Raw genomic sequence first — 25,953 nt, forward strand, 5'->3', positions numbered from 1 at the left:
TCGCTGACACATCTATCGAAGAAGCTGCTGCTTCGCAGGTGATCCTTCGAGTCAGTTCTTAAAGAGGCCCCGCAACAACTTTCAGAGCGCAACTCTTAAGCGCATGTTTCTGGTTTGAGTGGCGTCGCCGTCGCTGTCATTGTCGGCATAATTAGCGCGGTGCATTGAAATGTCCCATAGTGCACCGCGTGGGGGAGGAGGAGGAGGAGGAGGTGGTGGAGGAGGAAAGGGAGGAGGGGTATACCCTCCCCTCCTTCTCCTCAAGAGCTGCGCTCTAATTTGGCGTTACAGGGTGTTGTAAACGTCTTTCATTTTTGACAGGTTTTTAATTTGCACCGAACCTGAGCGTACTGAACGTACTAACTTAGTAAAACTTTTCTCAAATTTTGCTTTATGATAAGTTATAGGCAGATTGGAATTACAAAAAAAGCAAAAAATAACCTCCCGCATGACGTCCCTGGTCCTCGCTTGGGTGGCCGTGAACTCGAGGAGGGGTAGTGAGCTCAGCAAGCGCTCACGAATGCTGCACTCTATGGCGTCGGCTCGAGAGGGCACCACTAAAGCACGCGCTGGATAGACTGGATGAAGCGGGCAGCCAGGGTGGCTCGCATTGCATTTGCTGTGCGACTAAACTCTAATTCTGCATAACACTTCATTGACCACAAACGACAGCAAACACGGGGTAAAGATGAGTTCAGAACAAGAGCTACCTCGCACTGCCAAATCGCCAAACGGCCAAACCGCGCAAGCCAAACCTGCTCGCCGAAGGCTCAGAACTGAGCAAAAACTACTTCATATATAATAGAAACAGTTTGCGCCGCTTATATTTTGCATTTCGACTAAAAGAAAGCTTTTAGAGGCTCTGACCAGTCGTAAGGCGGGAGCTGGCCAGGACCGACGTCACAATGTCGTCACATGGTGAGCGCGTTCGGTACTATGGGTCGGTCACCCACGTAGGTGGAGAAGGCTTCGGCGTCGTCCGGTTAAAATATGAGGCACTGATATTTAGTTACTCTCTCCGTGGACGCTGGGTTCCTCGAACAACCAGAGATGGGGAAGCCGCAAAAAAGGTAGACACTTAAGTAAGTAGACACTTAAGTAAGTGGGGGATGTCTTGCGATTCTCAATCTTGGGGGATTTCCATCAGCTTCCAGTTCCCCTCTCAATAGTTCTACGTCGAAAATATCAATGTTAGGATATAAAATCTATAGTTAGGTCTGCTAGCAATTTAATAATTTTATTTTTCTAGTGAACCGAAAACTTCCGAATCTTATCTTGAAATTGAGGTTGTAGGGGGGGGGGGGACCAAATGATTGTTCACTGAATGTCAGATAAAAATAACTTAATTTCCATTCTTGTAAATTTTACGGTGCAAAACCAATAAATGAAAAACATAGCGAAATCAAAGATATATATATATATATATATATATATATATATATATATATATATATATATATATATATATATATATATATTCTATTTCTTCTATAGGGATCGCAGCAAGACCCATCTGCAAATAGCGAAGAGGAGTCGGATGATGCAGCCGAGTTAGCTGCCCTTGTCATGCCGTATATACTGCGCCACAAAGATGGTGACAAGGCAACTGCTGACCTTCTGAGGATGATTAACATAATTGCCCCTGGAAGTGTGCCCCAGTCAAAGTACTTGTTACTGAAAGCTGTAGATGCTCATGCGGCAGAAGCAGAAAAACATCACTACTGCCCTATCTGCCAAGGGTACTTGGGTCTTCCTGGCGACATCTCAAAATGTGAGAATTGTGAGACTGAGCCGGATCCCGAGTCATGTCCGTTCTTTTTAGTGTTGCCGATAAAACAGCAGCTGCAGCGGATTCTTGTGCAGCCAGATCTTAAGTGGATGGCAGCAACACCAACAGGGCCCGATATATCAGACATTGTTGACGGTCAAGAACATGCAAGACTATGCAGCGACTTTTCAAGTGACGACTTGTCACTCATCTGGAATACAGATGGCATTAGAGCATTTGAAAAGTCGACGTACAATATTTGGCCCATACAGTGCCAAATACTCCAACTGGACCCAACCATACGCAAACAAAACATGCTAATGCCAGCTATTTGGTTTGGGTTTACCAAGCCAAATATGACAACACTGCTAACACCATTCGCAAGGGAGCTGCAGGAACTAGAAGCCGGGTTTCCTTGCATTAGGGATGGGAAAACAGTAAACATGCGTGTGTTTGCTGTGGTTTGCTCTGTGGATGCTGTCGCAAGATCGGCAGCAAAAAACTGCAAACAGTTTAATGGATTTTTTGGATGTGGATGGTGTTATCACCCAGGGGGTTCCCATTACCCGTACCTAGACCCTGCACCTGAGAAGCGCTCAGAGAATGCCCACATGATAGAAGCAACGGAGGGAACTCCTGAAACACCAGTTCATGGCGTGAAGGGTCCCTCCATCATCATGACCATTCCACGGTTTAACCCTGTTGATACTACCAACACTGCGTTTGTCTCGGTGTCATGCGGCAGCTGCTGAAGCTGTGGCTTGACACCAAGAACCATGATCAGCCATCCCTATTGGAAAACCCCAATATAAACAGCGTATTATGGATATTGGTAAACAATATCATTTTATTGTATTGCAATACAATATAGACAGTGTATTGGAAAGCATTACATTTATTGTATTGTATTACAATAAGGATTTGTTATGGGGTTCCAATATCCATAATACGCTGAAAATATTGGAATCCAATACCGTATAAACCCTTATTGGATCCCCATGTGTCGTATGGGGATCCAATAAGGGTTTATGATTCCAATATACTCAGCGTATTATGGATATTGGAATCCAATATATTATATCGGCTACCAATAAAACTATAAACGAGTTGGAATATCACGTTCAGCGCAACATTTCTCTGCAACGCAGTCTCTTCTTGTGTGTATTTCTGAGTGATAAATTAAAAAAAATGTTGCTGTTGTGAAATTGTGAATAAAGAAGCAAAACACTGGACTTATCCATACCAAATATATTTAACATATTCCTGAAATGGAGGATCTGGCATTTACTGCAAAAGAAAGTTAATTGTTTAGGACTCTCATTCAAAAACTTGATGTTTGAAAACAGAATGCGAAATCCTCACCTTAATGAAAACAGCACCTGCTAGCTGTAGCCATATAGAAACTGCAAAATAAATATTTGTGATTAGTTTGCAACAAGTAGCAATCCTTCACCAAGCGGGTAGATTCAAAATTACGTCTGCGTTTGATTGTGGACCAATAAGCTTCAATGCCACTGCCACAGGTAATTCTGAGCTCGGTCAATTAAATATACGTATCCGCTCGTCTCGCTTCACTATTCCTGCTTCGCACCTAACTAGAGTATCTGGAATGCTCACCTTTGAGGAAAAACGAACTGGTGCTTGCTTGCTTGTAGGCCGTGGAAACTGGAAGAGAGATTTGCGGTTAGTTGCGTCCAAGTAGCCGTTACTTTGAGTAGCCACGTAAAGTACACCAAGTCTGAAAGATTCAAAATTACATGCGCGGGACATAGATATCCTCTTGCGACGTAACTGGGCACGTGTCAATGTCGCCAGCTTGTATTACAGAAAAATAAGCTTCAATGCAGGAGCTCCCTATTGAAAAAGGCCAATATGAACTCGGCTTATTGGAAATATTGTATTCCAATGAAGTTGATGGAAACCAATAAAAACTTATTGTTATCCGATTAACCCAATACGCACGATGGGAATTCATATCGGAGCACAATATCCCGATATTGTATGCGGTTATTGGTATACAACAGGATATTGGAGCACAATATCCCGATATAACTTGCGGCTATTGGTATACAACACTATATCGAAGCACAATATCCCGACAGAACTTACGGTTATTGGAATAGAATACGACACCGCGTGCATATTGGTGACCGACATGGACATACTGTGCGGCCATACGATATATAAATATCGGTCGTCGATCACGGGCCCAAAGCAGAATACAATATCGCGTGGATAAATCTCAGAACGAATTCCAAGTTACCAACATGAATTACGTCGGCATATACCGCGGACTAAGAGGATACGTAACACAGTATTGATCGCCCGTGAAGCAACATGTGGATATCGGTACGCCCACAATACGACATCGCGTGAATGATATTGTAGAACAGCAGGAGTTACCATACGGCAATACGAGAGAGAACGATATTGGAGGGGGATACACACAGAACACAAACGTTCCGCGTTGCAAACACATTCACATTGATCGAAAGCGCAAGAGTACGTACGCACACAGTACACACAGCCTCGAGCGCTTGAAATGCTAGACAACCACCAAACCATTCAGAATAACTAGCTGGGACACCCGCGACCTACCTTTCAATGAGAAAGCCCAATAACGACGTGCTCGTTGGAGTGATCGTTTTCAAACAAATGTTTATTGCAGTTTTAATGCAACAAAAGTTAGGTTACCGATGTTGGAACCCAAATCGAACGCGATACGTGACAATGTCAGTTCGCACGATAAAATAATGAGGATTAATGGGTTTGACAGGTCACGTGCTTCTTACCCGCACATTTATCGATATTGACCCACCTTTCTGGGTAATCCTACTTCGTACACAAAATCCACAACCACACGCGAGCACATTTCACCCACCACTCTTCGTCGCCCGTTTCGCAAGATTCACACACTGTAAAAAACGACGGGAAAAATACGTGCATTTGCGCCATCAAACGATACGTTACAGACTCGTTTTACGAGAAAAGTTTCCATCGTCAACCCGCGCGCGCGAAAGCTCGAGCGCTCGAGCTTCGGAGGCAGTTCGAACTCCGAAGGGAGGCCGGGGAGGCCGGGAGGCGAGCCGGCGCGCCTGCGCGCATGCGCTGCCAGACAAGCGGCTGAGCGAGCCGCCAGAGCCGCCGAGATTGCGCCATTGCGCCGCCATTGCGCAACGACCGCGACCGCGCCAACCCGGCGGAACCGACGGATAACAGCTCGTCAAGTTCGTCGCACACTTTGCTTGTGGGTTCCAAATGAAACCAACGCACTTTCAATCGCTTCGAAAGGTACGTATAGACGACTTTATTACTTGCAGCATTGAGTGCTTTGGTATACACAGATCAAAGTGAACACTGAAGGACAGAAGGGAGACATGGTGTTTTGAAATCGCAGCTTATTTGAACGCATGCGTCCCCTGCTGAAAGCGTCTGGCTGTGCTCTGTTGCAGACGTCATTTCGACTGCGTGTACTCTGATGTAACGTCAGTCACTGTTTACACTCGGCTAGCTATCACTCGGCTTGTTATCTCATGTGCGAAATAGATGTAGAAACCAGCGCCTCGTCTCTTTCGGATATTCAACCTCCAGCCCCCTGGCTCCCAGCGTGCTTACCGGCGCAAACCGTTCGACGTGTTGGATTCGTGGGCTCGTTCGAAGAGGCGTTGTTTAACGCTCGCGAGTCGCCGAAGTGTTACCGGAGCTTCTCTTTACGAAAGTCGCGATCGACGCTGGGCTCTGAGCTCGTACTTTTTTCTTCCCTGGTAGACTAAGAGTGCCGACCATTCATCTGTGGTGCCGACTGGCGCCGTACGAAGTTGAGAAAAGCTAGCGAGTCTGTCAGATTTTCGTGACGCCGCCCAACTGCTCTGCTACCGGCTGCGCTCAACAAATAAAGTAAAAAAAAAAAACAAAGAAAAACAAAAACGCGTTTTTTTATTTTCAAAATTTTTTTTTGCCATGTTTCATTTTAGTCGTTGCAAAGTAAATCGCGGCCGTACGTCGGTTGACTCCCGATTACTGTCTCTACATCGTAGATTGTCTCACCACACTGGTGCCTCGTTGGTGTGATCTTATTCTGATATCGTTACATCTTGCTTTTTCATCTTGGCACACTTCTAGACGACCTTCTACACGTTGCACTCCTTGTCGACATGTCGCTGGTGTTAGAGACAAATCTGAAGTCGCTGTTTGCTCACTCCTTGGTGCACATATTTCATGTTCAACATCAGGTATCTGAAGGAGGCGCCATGAAACCCTGGAGTTTGTTTAGAGGCACCTCAACATACTGAATACAAGTGTCGTTTTGTGTGTTATAGTTTCCTACAAAACCAAATTGCACTTTGTTCGTAATATACGCTATAACTGTTCACAACAATTAAAGTTGCTATGAAACATTGGCCACGAGAGGTGACTCGGCCAACGCAGCCTGAAAATTCCTCGCATAATTTTCTTCATGGGTCATTTTGGACATTGACAAATTTTCTTGTGAATAATGAGTGTTATGCACATGTGTTCTACTTTTCGTACAGGTACCTCAGTTAGATAAACCCCAGTAAAGGCAGCAAGACTGTCTCATGGGGTCACACCAAGGATGACTGCATTCCTGCTCGAGTCCCGAGTCTTGTCACCAAACTTCACTGAACATAATGGTACATTCCGTTTCCTTAACTTTTTCTTCTGAAATGTGTTATTTTTTTATTGTTGCTTTTTTCTATTGAAAAAAGGGTAGTACAACGTTTAAACACCCAATTTTTTTTTTCTTTTTGTAAACTGTGTAGTACATCGTTTAAACACCCAAGCGTTCATAAATGGTCTCTGTACCAGACAATAGGGTGTCTTATACTCTGTTTCATACTCAGCGTGCAACGCTGTCAAAGGTACTAAAGTGGTGCGCATGAAAAAATAGAAAAAGTGTTACTCCGCGCGTTTCGTGGACGAGTGGTAGAAGGCGCTGCTCTGGCGATATTGACGTCTCGGTGGCAGTGGTTCAAACCCATTTTACGCGCAAAGATTTTTTTTTTTTCTTTTTTAGACATTCTTTTTCTGCAAGATTGTGCGCATTGACGAAGTGCATATTTCAGTTCCTCCTTCTTGATTTTTATTTATAAGTCGCCGAGAGGCCAGATTTCTACCATCTGGTCTGCCGCTTTGCAAGTGTTATTTGCCTCCAGCACAGAGTTATATTTTTCTTTCGTGCAGCGTGGAATGAGGAATCGCCCTGATAGCGGCCTTGTCCCAAAATTTATAATAAAACATTAACGACAATAGTTGTGGCCTGTACAGTTTATTTTGAAATAGCTGTCAAGGGTAGGAATCTCCCTCTCGGAGCACTTGCAATGCACCTTCAGGCGAATGGCGTTCTGTGTGAACTCGTCATGCTTGACGGTCCCCGTGCTCGAAACTTTCTTGCTGCGAGGTCTTTGCTTCGGGGATGCCACCTTGCCAGATAGGCACTGTGCCTTGCACTTCGCGACAGTACAGGGCACACTCCAGTGTTGTTACTGGCCGTCTCCAGGACTTCACGACCGAATTCTCCGGGGAATGTGTTCTTACACTCCCGTACACATTGGCGATCATCTGCTTGCACTCTTTCAAGATTTTCGCATAACGAATCTTCGAAAACATCCGAGCAGGAAAGGTACTTGAGCTTGCTGCGTAAGACGCCATCTTCTCAAAACCAGCGGCTGCCACACGGATGAACACGAAAACAATTTAAGGTGGTTTACATTATCTTCTCCTTTTTCTTGAAAAACATTTGTGCTCCGTTGAAATCATAACGCCAATATCAGTTACTAGCCCCGAGGATTCACATTTTCCGACTTTTTAAAATTTTTCTGCAGGGGACGCACTATCTTATGGGGCGAACGTAGGCACGGTCAGCAATGCAAACCGGTGCGCTAGCTTTGACTGTGTTGCACTCTATGTATGAAACAGAGTATAGGATCGCTTCAGACGGGGCAACCTTTCCAGCAATTTTGGGGCTGCTGGCGGGTTGTTCCCTAGTTTTCCGTACATCGACACGAATTGCTGAGATTGGGTCCGGCTCGAAGCGGACGAGCAACTCTGACTACTCGGAGATGTTTGAAGCGGCAGCAGCCAATCAGGAATGCAATATTTTCACGTGACACCCCTGTGGTCGTGATGATGAGAACTGAGGACTTAGTTCTGGTTTGAAATGGATCATTTTTGAAAATAAACTGTTTCAAAAAGACGAGTAAGTATTCTCAGCCAAATTTAAAGATATAAAAACATGTTTTTAGGATATAACTGTGTGTCTAAATACTGTAAGAAAAATAAAATTTCATGATGATGATGGCAAGTCGTAGCAATTCGTTTGCTGCATGTGAACGCGGGCGGCCCGTGTTGCTGGTGTTGCGACATGAAGTTGCTGGGCGAAATTGTTCCGTCTGAAGCGGGCTTTAGGGAACTGAATTCAAGGGCCGTGGAGCTCTGGGGGCAAGCCCACCTGGAAACATTTTTTTTTCTTTTTTGCCTTTTTTAGTATTTAAATAGATATATATATATACATATATACTTTTTTTAAGTTTTAACATTATAGATGCATAATTTACACACTAATTCATTTTCAGAAGCGCTTTTATTCACACTCTGTGGCTTTCTAGTGCTTGCAATAGCTGCTCGGTGAGCTAATGCCAGCTCTGCAAAGGGAGAGGGATCTTCCCACGCTTTGCAGGCAGTAAAGCTGTGGCTTGCACAGCTCTAGTGTGTCACACCTCGCTCACTGGCTCCATCGCGAAGCATAGGTGCTTCATGAGTCGCGCCACACCGTAAGCCCAAAAAACGGTTGGGTGACAAACCTGGGACCATTTGTCACTGCACTCAGCTATGGTATGGTGGCATGGTCGGGGCATGAAGCAGGGGTACAGCTTGGAAATGCTGATCTTCATGACATTTTAAACACATTTTGCATTACTTTTGTGTCGAGTTGTCAGCATTCTAAAGGTGAGAAAGCAAGCAGCAGCGACAGCAAGAAAAGAAAAATTTAAGACCGCTTTCACCAAGAATCAATTACGAGCACTAGAAAGGCATGGAGTGTAATTAAAACGCTTCTAAAGGTGAATTAGCGTATAAATTAAGTAGTTGTGCCTCAAAAATACAAAAAAAAACAATGTAAATATAGTTATAAGGATAAAAATATACACCAGGAGGACTTAAACCAAAACTACAGTCTGTAAGTTTGAAATTCGACACCTTAAACCACTTGGCCACCACCCAATTTTATTTCCAGGTCGTTCATTGAGGTATATGAATTTTGTTTGCAGCTGTCGGCTGCAAGAGAGATTGCCTTATTTTCATTTACTTTACTATTCCCACCAAATATGACAAGTGATAAAGAATAGAACCTCATTTGGTTGGCCAAGGCACTGTGCTTGCATGAAGGCAAACTAGCCTGTCTTGCTGTGTTCATATTTTGTTTCATCATCTGTTTAGGATTCTGTTGTCGCTCATCAAAAGAAGAAAAAAAAAAAAACTGACTAATTCTGACTTATTCTGGTGTGCAGGTACCCTTGGCAGTAAACTCTGCTAAATGGGGCAAAATATAGATACTTTTTTTTAGCAAATATGCATCGTTTTAGCAAAATGAGCTACACTATTTGACTAACATGAAACAGAACGAGCCTCTCCACTTGGGTCTTTTTTCATCTCTCGCAGACACTATTTCCTGCTTTTTGTGGTTTGTATCAGACTTTTGTATTCTGTCCGGCCAAAGCATCTGTTACACTAAGACTGGGTTCTTTAGGATATCTACAGGTATTCTTCGCAGCAAATGGCTTCCAATCAGGAACACGAGTTTGTCCTCGGCCACCGAGAGCAAGTATTTTCAAGGTGAGCTATTGCCCGCCTATGAGTTTTGTATTTCATTCCTCTTGAATGCCATAACTTATGTGTAGTGGACTTGCATTAGTATTTTGTTGTCTCTCTTCTGCAAAAACACCCAAGTTTGACTAAGACCAGGTTCTTTCTTATACATGCAGGTCTTGGTGGCAAGCACCAGCCAATCAAGGCCAGAAGTTTGCTCTTTGCCGCGCATGGCAAGTGTTTTCAAGGTGAGTGATTCACGCCTATCTGAGTTGTGCGTTTCATTCCTCACAGACACTCTATTTCCTGTCTGTATAGTGGCCTTGTTTCAGGCTTTTGTGTCTCTGTCCGGCCAAAGCATCTGTGTTAGACTAATCTTTAGGATATGTGCAGCAATTCTTGGCAGCAAGTGGCTGCCAATCAGGAACACGAGTTTGTTCTCGGCCACCAAAAGCAAGTATTTTCAAGGCGAGCTATAGCCCGCCTATATGAGTTTCAGCATTCATCAAGGAGCGCAAAATCAAAGCCCGGGGGTTGGCCATTGCAAAAATGTTGACTCGGAAGTGCATAGGGAGGAAGCTTTACAAAAGTATCCACCTGCCTCTACAAGTAAAACCGAAACTAAGAATGTGGGTTCCATTTGAAAAAAAACAAAACAACATTGTCAGCCCGAATTAACTCGGGGGCGGCACTGAGCAAACAAGCCACGGTACGAGTATGCTTGGTTCAGGCGTTTGTAGGGGTGGTAGATAATTCGGTGTTTTCTAAAAAAAATATTTTTTTTTCTAAAAGTGTGGTGGTCGAATATTCAGGGATGGGCATTGAGTCGGGATGTTAAGGTAAAAATTTCATCCACATGCCGGGATTCATGTGCCTTGTCCCCCTAGCGAGGGGGACAAGGCCTTCAAAATTTTGGGTTCGCAAAAGGGGTGCGTCAGTATTGACGTCTCATTTTACATCATTCGTCTCAATTTAAAACGCACTATAAATGACATGCCTGAGATTCGTTTGGGTGCACTTCCTCTCAGCAAGTATATGGTTCTGTCTCAAAAAGGTCTAATCTGATGTTGACCGCTCCTCAGGTCTCCACCGACGATTCATCAGGACGAGACCCGACCGGGACACTAGGGAGGAACGGCTTAAGCAAGGGAGGCTACATATACGACAGCTTCTTGCGGACAAGAAACGAAAATAGATAGATGGTGTGTGTTTCATTTGCTATGCCTTTTGGCGTGCACATTATGTTTGTTATGTTTCAAGATTCCTGCAGAGTTCGGTTTCAACTATTGTAAAATACCGAGCATGCGCCCAGGTCGCAGAAGCGCCTACCCTCTGATTCGGAACGATCCGCAAATAAGCAAAGGTCATACCAGACACCCATCCACCTGTTTTGAGCCATGCTCAAAATATTGAAAGAGCACATCAAGCGTCAGGTGCTGTGGCGCCTTTGCCACAATAGCGCCAGTCGCAGGGCTGACAGATCCGTGACTGGCGCAAGCCATGGCATGGCCTTTGGGAACCAGGGAATTGAGATTAAAGAAGTAGCGCAGAAATTGGAGGCGAGTGGTGAAGGTGAGCAGAGTTAACAGAAAACAAGGATGAAGGGAGTTCCGTCGCATGAGGCATCTGTGTCCCGTGCATGTAATTTTGAGTGTGCTGTAGGTGGCTACCCAAAAAAATTGTTACTTGGACGTAACTAATCGCAAACCTCTCTTGCAGTTTCCATGGCCCACAAGCCAGCCGGCGCCAGTTCGTTCTCGTTCAAAGGTGAGGATTCTAGATTTTCTAGATTGCTCTGAAGCAGCAATACTGAAGCCAGAGAAGCGGTACGGCATATTTAATTGACAGAACGACTGGGGACGCTTTCACTGAAGCTTGTTTTGCTGCAATACACGTGTGTATTGCAGCAAAACAAGCTTCAGTGAAAGCGTCCCTACTCGTTCTGAGCTCCGTCAATTAAAGGTGCCGTACCTGTTGTCTGTCTGGCTTCAGTGTTGCTGTAGGCGACAAAACGTGTGCCCAGTTTTGTCACAAGAGGCATATTATGTCACGGACATGTAATTTTGAATTTATCGGGCTTAGTGTGCTGTAGGTGGCTGGTCAAAGAAATTGATACTTGGACGCAGCTAATCGCAAATCTTTCTGGCAGTTTCCACAGCCTAAGAGCCAGCAGGTCCCAGTTAGCTTTTCTTCAAAGGTGAGAATTCCAGATTCCCGAAGGAGGAATACTGAAGCCATATGACCGGTACAGCATATTTAGTTGACGGAGCTCAGAACGACTGGGAGCTCCTGCAGTGAAGCTTATTTTTCTGTAATACAAGCGGGCGACATTGACACGTGCCCAGTTACGTCGCAAGAGGATATCTATGTCCCGCGCATGTAATTTTGAATCTTTCAGACTTAGTGTACTTTACGTGGCTACTCAAAGTAACTGCTACTTGGACGCAACTAACCGCAAATCTCTCTTCCAGTTTCCACGGCCTACAAGCAAGCAAGCACCAGTTCGTTTTTCCTCAACGGTGAGCATTCCAGATACTCTAGTTAGGTGCGAAGCAGGAATAGTGAAGCCAGAAGAGAGGATACGTATATTTAATTGACTGAGCTCAGAATGACCTGTGGCAGTGGCATTGAAGCTTATTTTTCCACAATCAAACGCAGACATAATTTTGAATCTACCCGCTTGGTGAAGGATTGCTACTTGTCGCGAACTAATCACACATTTTTATTTTGCAGTTTCTATATGGCTACAGCTAGCAGGTGCTGTTTTCATTAAGGTGAGGATTTCACATTCTGTTTTCAAACATCAAGTTTTTGAATGAGAGTCCTAAACAATTAACTTTCTTTTGCAGTAAATGCCAGATCCTCCAGTTCAGGAATATGTTAAATATATTTGGTATGGATAAGTCCAGTGTTTTGCTTCTTTATTCTCAATTTCACAACAGCAACATTTTTTTAATTTATCACTCAGAAATACACACAAGAAGAGACTGCGTTACAGAGAAATGTTGCGCTGAACGTGATATTCCAACTCGTATATAGTTTTATTGGTAGCCGATATAATATATTGGATTCCAATATCCATAATACGCTGAGTATATTGGAATCGTAAACCCTTATTGGATCCCCATACGACACATGGGGATCCAATAAGGGTTTATACGGTATTGGATTCCAATATTTTCAGCGTATTATGGATATTGGAATCCCATAACAAATCCTTATTGTAATACAATACAATAAATGTAATGTTTTCCAATACACTGTCTATATTGTATTGCAATACAATAAAAAGATATTGTTTACCAATATCCATAATACGCTGTTTATATTGGGGTTTTCCAATAGGGCTCCCAGTCGTTCTGAGCTCCGTCAATTAAAAATGCTGTACCGGTCGTATCTCTTCAGTATTCCTGCTTCGGGAATCTGGAATTCTCACCTCTGAAGAAAAGCAAACTGGGACCTGCTGGCTCTTAGGCTGTAGAAACTGCCAGAAAGATTTGCGATTAGCTGCGTCCAAGTATCAATTTCTTTGACCAGCCACCTACAGCACACTAAGCCGGATAAATTCAAAATTACATGTGCGTGACATAATATGCCTCTTGTGACGAAACTGGGCACATGTTTTGTCGCCTACAGCAACACTGAAGCGAGACAGACAAGCGGTACGGCACCTTTAATTGACGGAGCTCAGAACGAGTAGGGACGCTTTCACTAAAGCTTGTTTTGCTGCAATACACACGTGTATTGCAGCAAAACAAGTTTCAGTGAAAGCGTCCCCAGTCGTTCTGTCAATTAAATATGCCGTACCGCTTGTCTAGCTTCAGTATTGCTGCTTCAGAGCAATCTAGAAAATCTAGAATCCTCACCTTTGAACGAGAACGAACTGGCGCCGGCTGGCTTGTGGGCCATGGAAACTGCAAGAGGTTTGCGATTAGTTACGTCCAAGTAACAATTTTTTTGGGTAGCCACCTACAGCACACTCAAAATTACATGCACGGCACACAGATGCCTCATGCGACGGAACTCCCTTCGTCGTTGTTTCCTGTTAACTCTGCTCACCTTCACCACTCGCCTCCAATTTCTGCGCTACTTCTTTAATCTCGATTCCCTGGTTCCCAAAGGCCATGCCATGGCTTGCGCCAGTCACGGATCTGTCAGCTCTGCGACTGGCGCTATTGTGGCAAAGACGCCACAGCGCCTGGCGCTTGATGTGCTCTTTCAATATTTTGAGCACGGCTCAAAACAGGCGGATGGGTGTCTGGTATGCCCTTTGCTTATTTGCGGATCGTTCCGAATCAGAGGGTAGGCGCTTATGCGACAAGGGCGCATGCTCGGTATTTTACAATAGTTGAAACCAAACTCTGCAGCAATCTTGAAACATAACAAACATAATGTGCACGCCAAAAGGCATAGCAAATGAAACACCCACCATCTATCTATTTTCGTTTCTTGTCCGCAAGAAGCTGTCGTATATGTAGCCTCCCTTGCTTAAGCCGTTCCTCCCTAGTGTCCCGGTCGGGTCTCGTCCTGATGAATCGTCGGTGGAGACCTGAGGAGCAGTCAACATCAGATTAGACCTTTTTGAGACAGAACCATATACTTGCTGAGAGGAAGTACACCCAAACAAATCTCAGGCATGTCATTTATAGTGCGTTTTAAATTGAGACGAATGATGTAAAATGAGACGTCAATACTTACGCACACCTTTTGCGAACCCAAAATTTTGAAGGCCTTGTCCCGCTCGCTAGGGGGACAAGGCACATGAATCCCGGCATGTGGATGAAATTTTTACCTTAACATACCGACTCAATGCCCATCCCTGAATATTCGACCACCACACTTTTAGAAAAAAATATTTTTTTTAGAGAACACCGAGTCATCTACCACCTCTACAAATGCCTGAACCAGGCATACTCGTACCGTGGCTTGTTTGCTCAGTGCCGCCCCCGAGTTAATTCGGCCCGACAATGTTGTGTTTTTTTTTTTTCAAATGGAACCCACATTCTTAGTTTTGGTTTGTCTTGTAGAAGCAGGTGGATACTTTTATAAAGCTTCCTCCCTATGCGCTTCCGAGTCAACATTTTTGCAATGGCCAACCCCGGGCTTTGATTTTGCGCTCCTTGATGAATGCTGAAACTCATATAGGCGGGCAATAGCTCGCCTTGAAAATACTTGCTTTTGGTGGCCGAGAACAAACTCGTGTTCCTGATTGGCACCCACTTGCTGCCAAGAATTGCTGCACATATCCTAAAGATTAGTCTAACACAGATGCTTTGGCCGGACAGAGACACAAAAGCCTGAAACAAGGCCACTATACAGACAGGTAGAGTGTCTGTGAGGAACGAAACAAACAACTCAGATAGGCATCAATCACTCACCTTGAAAACACTTGCCATGCGCGGCAAAAAACAAACTTCTGGCCTTGATTGGCTGGTTCTTGCCACCAAGACCTGCATGTGTAAGAAAGAACCCGGTCTTAATTAAACTTGGGTGCTTTTGCAGAAGAGAGACAACAAAATACTAGTGCAAGACCACTACACATAGGTTATGGCATTCAAGAGGAATGAAATACAAAACTCATATAGGCGGGCAATAGCTCACCTTGAAAATACTTGCTCTCGGTGGCCGAGAACAAACTCGTGTTCCTGATTGGAAGCCATTTGCTGCGAAGAATACGTGTAGATATCCTAAACAACCCAGTCTTAGTGTAACACAGATGCTTTGGCCGGACAGAATACAAAAGTCTGATACAAATCACAAAAAGCAGGAAATAGTGTCTGCGAGAGATGAAAGAAGACCCAAGTGGAGAGGCTCGTTCTGTTTCACGTTAGTCAAATAGTGTACCTCATTTTGCTAAAACGATGCATATTTCCTAAAAACAGTATCTATATTTTGCCCCATTTAGCAGAGTGTACTGCCAAGGGTACCTGCACACCAGAATAAGTCAAAATTAGTCAGTTTTTTTTTTCTTCTTTTGATGAGCGACAACAGAATCCTAAACAGGTGATGAAACAAAATATGAACCCAGCAAGACAGACTAGTTTGCCTTGATTCAAGCACAGTGCCTCGGCCAACCAAATGAGGTTCTATTCTTTATCACTTGTCATATTTGGTGGGAATAGTAAAGTAAATGAAAATAAGGCAACCTCTCTTCTAGCCGACAGCTGCAAACAAAATTCATATACCTCGATGAACGACCTGGAAATAAAATTGGGTGGTGACCAAGTGGTTTAAGGTGTCAAATTTCAAACTTACAGAATGTAGTTTTGGTTTAAGTCCTCCTGGTGTATATTTTTATCCTTATAACTATATTTACATTGTTTTTTTTGTATTTTTGAGGCACAAGTACTTAATTTATACGCTAATTCACCTTTAGAAGCGTTATAATTACACTCCATGCCTTTCTAGTGCTCGTAATTGATTCTTGGTGAAAGCGGTCTTAAATTTTTCTTTTCTTGCTGTCGCTGCTGCTTGCTTTCTCACCTTCAGAATGCTGACAACTCGACACAAAAGTAATGAAAAATGTGTTTAAAATGTCATGAAGATCAGCATTTCCAAGCTGTACCCCTGCTTCATGCCCCGACCATGCCACCATACCATAGCTGAGTGCAGTGACAAATGGTCCCAGGTTTGTCACCCGACCGTTTTTTGGGCTTACGGTGTGGCGCGACTCATGAAGCACCTATGCTTCGCGATGGAGCCAGTGAGCGAGGTGTGACACACTAGAGCTGTGCAAGCCACAGCTTTACAGCCTGCAAAGCGTAGGAAGATCCCTCTCCCTTTGCAGAGCTGGCATTAGCTCACCGAGAAGCTATTGCAAGCACTAGAAAGCCACAAAGTGTGAATAAAAGCGCTTCTGAAAATGAATTAGTGTGTAAATTATGCATCTATATGTTAAAACTTAAAAAAAAGTATATATGTATATATATATATTTCTATTTAAATACTAAAAAAGGCAAAAAAGAAAAAAAAAATGTTTCCAGGTGGGCTTGCACTCAGAGCTCCACGGCCCTTGAATTCAGTTCCCTAAAGCCCACTTCAGACGGAACAATTTCGCCCAGCAACTTCATGTCGCAACACCAGCAACACGGGCCGCCCGTGTTCACATGCAGCAACCAAATTGCTACGACTTGCCATCATCATCATGCAATTTTATTTTTCCTACAGTCTTTAGACGCACAGTTATATCCTAAAAACATGTTTTTATATCTTTAAATTGCGCTGAGAATACTAACTCATCTTTTTGAAACAGTTTATTTTCAAAAATGATCCATTTCAAACCTGAACTAAGTCCTCAGTTCTCATCATCACGACCACAGGGGTGTCACGTGAAAATATTGCATTCGTGATTGGCTGCTGCCGCTTCAAACATCTCCGAGTAGTCAGAGTTGCGCGTCCGCTTCGAGCCGGACCCAATCTCAGCAATTCGTGTCGATCTAGGGAAAACTAGGGAACAACCCGCCAGCAGCCCCGAAATTGCTGGAAAAGTTGCCCCGTCTGAAGCGATCCTATACTCTGTTTCATACATAGAGTGCAACGCAGTCAAAGCTAGCGCACCGGTTTGCATTGCTGACCGTGCCTACGTTCGCCCCATAAGATAGTGCGTCCCCTGCAGAAAAAATTTTAAAAGTCGGAAAATGTGCCTCCTCGGGGCTAGTAACTGATAGTGGCGTTATGATTTCAATGGAGCACAAATGTTTTAAAAAGGAAAAGATAATGTAAACCACCTTAAATTGTTTTCGTGTTCATCCGTGTGGCAGCCGCTATGGGTTTTCGGGTTGTGTGGCACTGGCTGGTTTTGAGAAGATGGCGTCTTATGCAGCAAGCTCAAGTACCTCTCCTGCTCGGATGTTTTCGAAGATTCGTTGTGCGAAAATCTTGAAAGAGTGCAAGCAGATGATCGCCAATGTGTATGGGAGTATAAGAACACATTCCCCGGAGAATTCGGTCGTGAAGTCCTGGAGACGGCCAGTAACGACACTGGAGTGTGCCCTGTACTGTCGCGAAGTGCAAGGCGCAGTACCCATCTGGCAAGGTGGCGTCCCCGAAGCAAAGACCTCGCAACGTGAAAGTTTCGAGCACGGGGACCGTCAAGCATGACGAGTTCACACAGAACGCCATTCGCCTGAAGGTGCATCGCAAGTGCTCCGAGAGGGAGATTCCTACCCTTGACAGCTATTTCAAAATAAACTGTACAGGCCACAACAATTGTCGATTAACGTTTTATTATAAATTTTGGGACAAGGCCGCTATCAGGGCGATTCTTCATTCCACGCTGCACGAAAGAAAATATAACTCGGTGCTGGAGGCAAATAACACTTGCAAAGCGGCAGACCACATGGTAGAAATCTGGCCTCTCGGCGAATTATAAATAAAAATCAAGAAGGAGGAACTGAAATATGCACTTCGTCAATGCGCACAATCTTGCACAAAAAGTATGTCTAAAAAAGAGAGAAAGAAAAAACTGCGCGTAAAATGGGTTCAAACCACGGCCACCGAGACGTTAATATCGCCAGAGCAGCGCCTTCTACCACTCGTCCACGAAACGCGCGGAGTAACTTTTTCTATTTTTTCATGCGCACCACTTTAGTACCTTTCACAGCGTTGCACGCTAAGTATGAAACAGAGTATAAGACACCCTATTGTCTGGTACAGAGACCATTTATGAACGCTTGGGTTTTTAAACGATGTATTACACATTTTACAAAAAGAAAAAAAAAACATTGGGTGTTTAAACGTTGTACTACCCCTTTTTCAATAGAAAAAAGCAACAATAAAAAAAAAACACACACAGATTTCAGAAGAAAAAGTTAAGGAAACGGAATGTACCATTATGTTCAGTGAAGTTTGGTGACAAGACTCGGGACTCGAGCAGGAATGCAGTTATCCTTGGTGTGACCCCATGAGACTGTCTAGCTGCCTTTGCTGGGGTTTACCTAACTGAAGTACCTGTGCGAAAAGTAGAACACATGTGCATAACACTCATTATTCACAAGAAAATTTGTCAATGTCCAAAATGACCCATGAAGAAAATTATGCGAGGCATTTTCAGGCTGCGTTGGCCGAGTCACCTCTCGTGGCCAATGTTTCATAGCAACTTTAATTATAGTGAACAGTTATAGGGTATATTACGAACAAAGCGCAATTTGGTTTTGTAGGAAACTATAACACACAAAACGACACTTGAATACAGTATGTTGAGGTACCTCTAAACAAACTCCAGGGTTTCATGGCGCCTCCTTCAGATACCTGATGTTGAACATGAAATATGTGCACAAGGAGTGAGCAAACAGCGACTTCAGATTTGTCTCTAACACCAGCGACATGTCGACAAGGAGTGCAATGTGTAGAAGGTCGTCTAGAAGTGTGCCAAGATGAAAAAGCAAGATGTAACGATATCAGAATAAGATCACACCAACGAGGCACCATTGTGGTGAGACAATCTACGATGTAGAGACAGTAATCGGGAGTCAACCGACGTACGGCCACGATTTACTTTGCGGCGACTGAAATAAAACATGGCAAAAAAAAATTGTTTAAAATTAAAAAAACGCTTTTATTTTTACCTTATTTTTTGAGCGCAGCCGGTAGCAGAGCAGTTGGGCGGCGTCACGAAAATCTGACAGACTCGCTAGCTTTTCTCAACTTCGTACGGCGCCAGTCGGCACCACGGATGAATGGTCGGCACTCTACCAGGGAAGAAAAAAGTACGAGCTCAGAGCCCAGCGTCGATCGCGACTTTCGTAAAGAGAAGCTCCGGTAACACTTCGGCGACTCGCGAGCGTTAAACAACGCCCCTTCGAACGAGCCCACGAATCCAACACGTCGAACGGTTTGCGCCGGTAAGCACGCTGGGAGCCAGGGGGCTGGAGGTTGAATATCCGAAAGAGACGAGGCGCTGGTTTCTACGTCTATTTCGCACATGAGATAACAAGCCGAGTGATAGCTAGCCGAGTGTAAACACTGACTGAAGTTACATCAGAGTACACGCAGTCGAAATGACGTCTGCAACAGAGCACAGCCAGACGCTTTCAGCAGGGGACGCATGCGTTCAAATAAGCTGCGATTTCAAAACATCACGTATCCCTTCTGTCCTTCAGTGTTCACTTTGATCTGTGTATACCAAAGCACTCAATGCTGCAAGTAATAAAGTCGTCTATACGTACCTTTCGAAGCGATTGAAAGTGCGTTGGTTTCACTTGGAATCCACAAGCAAAGTGCGCGACGAACTTGACGACCCGTTATCCGTCGGTCCCGCCATCGCCGCTGTCTCGCCGGGTTGGCGCGGTCCCGGTCGCTGCGCGGCTGCGCCATGGCGTAATCTCGGCGGCTTGGCTAGGCTTGGCTGGATCGGCGGATTCGGCCACTCGCGGCTCGCTCGGCTCGCCTCCCTTCGGAATTCGAACTGCCTCCGAAGTGTCCGAAGCTCGAGCGCCCGAGCTTTCGCGCGCGCGGGTTGACGATGAAAACTTTTCTCATAAAACGAGTCTGTAACGTATCGTTTGATGGCGCCAATGCACGTATTTTTCCCGTCGTTTTTTACAGTGTGTGAATCTTGCGAAACAGGCGACGAAGAGTGGTGGGTGAAATGTGCTCGTGTGTGGTTGTGGATTTGGTGTACGACGTCGGATTACCCAGAAAGGTGGGTCAATATCGATAAATGTGCGGGTAAGAAGCACGTGACCTGTCAAGCCCATTAATCTTCATTATTTTATCGTGCGAACTGACATTGTCACGTATCGCGTTCGATTTGGGTTTCAACATCGGTAACCTAACTTTTGTTGCATTAAAACTGCAATAAACATTTGTTTGAAAACGATCACTCCAATGAGCACGTCGTTATTGGGCTTTCTCATTGAAAGGTAGGTCGCGGGTGTCCCAGCTAGTTATTCTGAATGGTTTGGTGGTTGTCTAGCATTTCAAGCGCTCGAGGCTCTGTGTACTGTGTGCCGTACGTACACTTGCGCTTTCGATCAATGTGAATGTGTTTGCAACGCGGAACGTTTGTGTTCTGTGTGTATCCACCTCCAATATCGTTCTCTCTCGTATTGCCGTATGGTAACTCCTGCTGTTCTACGATATCATTCACGCGATGTCGTATATGTGGGCGTACCGATATCCACATGTTGCTTCACGGGCGATCAATACTGTGTTACTTATCCTCTTAGTCCGCGGTATATGCCGACGTAATTCATGTTGGTAACTTGGAATTCGTTCTGAGATTTATCCACGCGATATTGTATTCTCCTTTGGGCCCGTGATCGACGACCGATATTTATATATCGTGTGGCCGCACTGTATGTCCATGTCGGTCACCAATATGCACGCGGTGTCGTATTCTATTCCAATAACCGTAAGTTCTGTCGGGATATTGTGCTTCGATATCGTGTTGTATACCAATAACCGCAAGTTATATCCGGATATCGTGCTCCAATATCCTGTTGTATACCAATAACCGCATAGTATATCGGGATATTGTGCTCCAATATGAATTCCCATCGTGCGTATTGGGTTAATCGGATAACAATAAGTTTTTATTGGTTTCCATCAACTTCATTGGAATACAATATTTCCAATAAGCCGAGTTAATATTGGCCTTTTTCAATAGGGATGGTATGCTGGGACTAAACTAGTGACCATGAATGCCATTCTCCTGGGCATGCTGCCACCCACAGAGGTCACCCGCACATCCAGGAGGTTCGAGGACAGAGCCTTCTGGAAGGCTTCAGAGTTCAGGATGTTACTTCTTTTTTATGGCTATGTTGTTCTCAAGCCTGTTTTGCTAGCACCGTACTTCCAGCACTTTACGTTGCTGGCATATGCCACATACCTGCTACTAAAACAGAGCGTATCAACCTCCGACATCTGTGAAGCTCGGGTTCTGCTGAGCAAGCTTGTGTTACAAATGGGAAGACTGTACGGTGCAGAACACATGTCATACAATGTGCACCAGCTTCTGCATCTGGCAGATGCAGTTGCTGCGTGGGGACCTCTGTGGGCAAACTCTTGCTTCCCATTTGAGGGAAGGAACGCAGTTCTGCTTAGTTACTTCTCGGGCACACAGTGTGTGGGCCAGCAGATGGCAAGGACTTTTCTTCAGTGGCAGCAGCTGGCCCCACTGATAACCAGGATGAGCCTCCCACAGGCAGTAGTGTTTTTTGAAGAAATGATGGGCCGAAAGACCATGGGGCGCACAGGCACCCAAATTCCAGGCGACGTAGTCGTGTACACACGCCACAACACAAGTGCCCAGAATGTAAGATTTGAGGTGGCAGTAGAGAGGGCTTTAGATGCACCGCCATCAAGCCTGATTTATTACCACCGCTTTCAGTGCAATGGCATTGTCTGGAACTCTGAGTCCTACCCAATGCCAAAAAGAGCCAACTGTGTTGCTCAACTCAGTGATGGATCTTTTGGCATTGTGCAGGCACTCGCAGTGTTTAAAGGGGCCCTGCAATGACTTTTTGACTGGTTTTAATTTGCACCGAACCTGAGCGCACTGAACGTAGTAACTTAATGAAACTTTTCTTTTCTCAAATTTCGCTTTATTTTAAAAGTTATAGGCGAATTAGAATTACAAAAACAAGCAAAAAATAACCTCCTCCATGACGTCTTAGGTCCTGGCTTGAGTGGCCGTGAACTAGAGGAGGGGTAGTGAGCTCATCGAGCGTTCACGGTTGCCGCACTCCGGGTCAACGGCTCGAGAGGGCGCCACTAAAGCATGTGTTGGATAGGCTCTATGAAGCGGGCGGCCGGGGCGGCTCTCATTGCATTTGCTGCACGATTAAAGACTATTTCGGCATAATACTTCATTGGCCACAAACGACAGAAAACACGGGGTAAAGATCAGTTCAGAACGGGAGCCACTTCGCGCTGCCATGCCGCCAAATGGCCAAATCTCCAGCAGGGCCCGCGCCGAAGGCCTTCGGAACGCTCGGAACCGGTCGGATCGTCGAGCCGGTATACGACCGCAGCGCCGCCGCGTAAATCCGGGACTTTTCTGCGCTGGCCCTTCGTCGTAGCCTCGTCCCACTAGTTCTTTCTAGTGTGCGCCGTTTTTTCCGCCGCTTGGTGGCGGGTATGTCGACGGGTCTTTTCTTGTTTCCGTACTTTATAAACTGTATTTGTTTCTTTTTTGATCTAAAATACTGAGCAAAAACTTCTTTTATAAATAATTGGAACGCTTCGCGCCACTTATATATTGTATTTCGACTACGAAAAAACTTTTAGCGGCTCTGACCAGTAGTAAGCCTAGGACCAAAGACGTCACATTTTGCGCGCTTTCGGTACCGCGGGTCGCCCTCGTCGGTGGAGGTGGTTTCCGCGTCATCCGGTTAAAATATGACGCACTGATATTTAGTTACTCTCCTCATGCCCGCTGGCTTGCCCGAACCCCAAGAGACGTGGAAACCGCAAAAAAGGTAGACGCTTAAATATGATTGCAGGGCCCCTTTAAGCTTGCAAGTAGTACGTCTGACATCCAACACATTGTGCTTATTGAGAAACTGCAGCTGACTCCTACGGTAGTTTTTAAAGACGTACAGCTAGGACTGCCATTTTTGTCCGTGCGTGAAGGTGCAAGATCGGGTGTTGTCACAGCTTGCAGTTCCAAGCAGCTAATGACCAAATGTGTCATTATGGACCGCACCGAAGACACTTTCCTTCTTGTGCCCCTACCGAACAAGGTAGAGCGCGATTGAGCTCAGGCTCAGTCATACTCAGTCCTTATTTGCTCCATTTTATTTCTTTTTCTCTTGGCTTGTTGCCATGGCATGGATTTGGATGGCCTATCGAACCTGCCTTGGCTGTCATATATTGTTTTGCATCCTCTTGTTCAATGAGAACAAGTCACCATCGCCGAGTGTATGTGGATCTGATATTCGGATGTCTAGTGCATAAATGCCTGTTAATGCGAACACTTCTCCCACCACCACTTTTGTATGTGATCACGGGCTGTGGCAGTGCTCCAACATCGTACTCTGCCATTTATGATTCTGTTGGCTTCGGCGCTTAGTACAGGCGAAAGATCCGTTTGTGTCCCGTGTGCGGCAATCCCTTTAACCTCAAATCTGTCTGCCTCGCTCGTTCTAGCGGAAGTGATGCTCTCTCACCGGTGGCCCACTTGTGTTGCTCGTGCCCGTTTTACCAGTTTTTGTCAACCTCCTGCCGAGTCCTGATTTGTGGATGACCACCAGCATTCTTTTATTTGGGTTGTGGTGCCAAAAGAATAAAAATATAAAAGCGCTTAGAGACAAGGACTAACATGAAGTGAGAGAACACAAGACGCACTCGCAACTGTTGTCTATCGGAAAGTACATGCAAATAGAGGCCCCAACAGCCCGTCAGACTTTAATGTGTTGGTGCAACGCTTGGTCTAATATATTCTAACTCTTTCTTTGATAGAGCGACTGATGCTTCACTTATGCAATCTGCACCGTTATACTGAATTTCATATGCCTCATGCACCTCTCTCTTAGTTTTATCCTACGCGCCAAAATCGAGCATAAGTGAAGCGTCACTCACCCTATCAAAGAAAACGTTTTGATATATAAGAGTGTTGCACCGACACGTTGGTGACCGACAGGTTGTTGGGGCCTATATGATGCATGTACTTTCCAATAAACAACAGTTGCGAGTGCGTCTTGATTTGTCTCTCTTCATCTTGGTCCTTATCTCTTATCGACGCTTTTATATTTTTAAACTATGAACCAACTGGCCCAAAAAACCACTTTGGAGCCAAAGAATCGTATATCCATACCTCATTGATGAGCTGGGCACTAGCAACACCATAAAGGAATAGCTTGAAAAACGGCTTATATCTTGACACCAAGGGCTTCATAAAGGGGGCAGTCTTGTCATTGTGCATTGCACCAGAGAACTGTTCCCAAAAACTCTGCCATTCTGCAATGAAGCTTGACTTCATGGGGCGGTCTTCCTCTGTTCTAAACTGCTGAATGCATCGGCATCGGTGGCGTACTTCTAGAATATGTGCATTTTTATGGGCAAAAGAGTTCTAAGTTTTGAGCATCTCAGTGTCCGTAAGAGACCCAATAGCATTGAATACTGGAAGCTATTTTTTGTTAACTTTTAGTGGTGAATTGGTATATTGTATTTAGGTATTTTGTAGTTTTTGTCTAATTGAAGAAAAAAAAAAGAAGTCGCGCTTTGTATTCTGTATTTTCTTTTTTTCTGTTTATATTTAACTGAGCATCTGTATACAGATGATATAGTTGCTGTCCAATGCATGAAGTAACATGTTTTTCTCTTATCCTACTTTGTTTTGGAAGAGCACATTGTAAATATTATGAATGTCAGTGTACCAGAATCGAGACCCTGCTGTTGTTTCTGAGCATCGATATAAACAAGTCTTGATTTGTATATTCTTGGCTGTTCTTATTACTATTAAAACATCACACCGTCGCAACCTCCGACTTTTTAAAATAAATTTTCCAGGGAACAGCACCACACAGATTATTACAAATTATTTTGTTATTCCAAGCTTTGATTTATACCAGGCATGGCTGCATTTAAAACAAATTTTGAGTGCAATGGCAAAAAAATGTTCTACTGTTCGATCAAGCGTTTTAGCACCTTGTCCTGTTCCGATTAACCAGAAGTATTGTTAAAAAAAATTTGCCCGTTAGGAACCTGTTTTGACAAATTTACATGCAGACAAGGGAAGCCGATCCGTCTAGGGGAGCCGACGTGTATAAATTTTTTTCCTACATAAGTAAGTGATGAAATAATTTTCAGCGAGTTAACTGCATTTTCCCCGGCCGACACGGGACAACTTGAATTTACATTTAGGGCAGGCAACAGAGAGTCGACACAGCTACAATACCTTCTAGAGTACTGACAATTAATCACTTTCGGCTGCAATAACAGTTGTAGAGGAGGGTAGTGAAGGGAAAGAGTCGAGTGTGCCATTTTCTCTTAGTCTTCGACACAAATTTCTGGAAATGATGTGGCAACTGCGACTGCTTTGGTGCCAGCCTTCATTGCCTCACAGATTATATCAACCAATGGTGTTCCTATGTCTGGCATACCCTCATTCCCCAATCATAGTTCGCTGCTTGTATCACCTAGGCGTGACTGGGGAATAAGGGTAGGCATAGGATGGACATGGATGCCAATAAAGACAAGATCTGTAAACTGACCGGTGACAACAGTAGCAGGTTGCAGAACTGAGATAGGATTACAGGTGCACAAGAAAGCAACAACAAAAAAAGTGCATTTAGGAGTCTGTGAGTATGTTTGCCCATCAAGAGACCGAAATTCCGGCTTCCAGAAATCACAAGAGTTAGTTGCTGCGAATATGTGCCTTGTGCTCCATTTGCGCACCGGGCCAACGAAAATAAACT

General features: G+C 44.5%; 1 pseudogene; it reads left to right on the forward strand.

The window, feature by feature from the left end:
- The first annotated feature begins 1,566 nt into the window (after positions 1-1,566).
- LOC120840947 lies at positions 1,567-23,292 on the forward strand (annotated as a pseudogene).
- Positions 23,293-25,953: the final 2,661 nt, after the last annotated feature.

This window comes from Ixodes scapularis, unplaced genomic scaffold (assembly GCF_016920785.2).
Source record: "Ixodes scapularis isolate PalLabHiFi unplaced genomic scaffold, ASM1692078v2 PGA_scaffold0__279_contigs__length_252992795, whole genome shotgun sequence".
Classification (NCBI taxonomy): Eukaryota; Metazoa; Arthropoda; class Arachnida; order Ixodida; family Ixodidae; genus Ixodes; species Ixodes scapularis.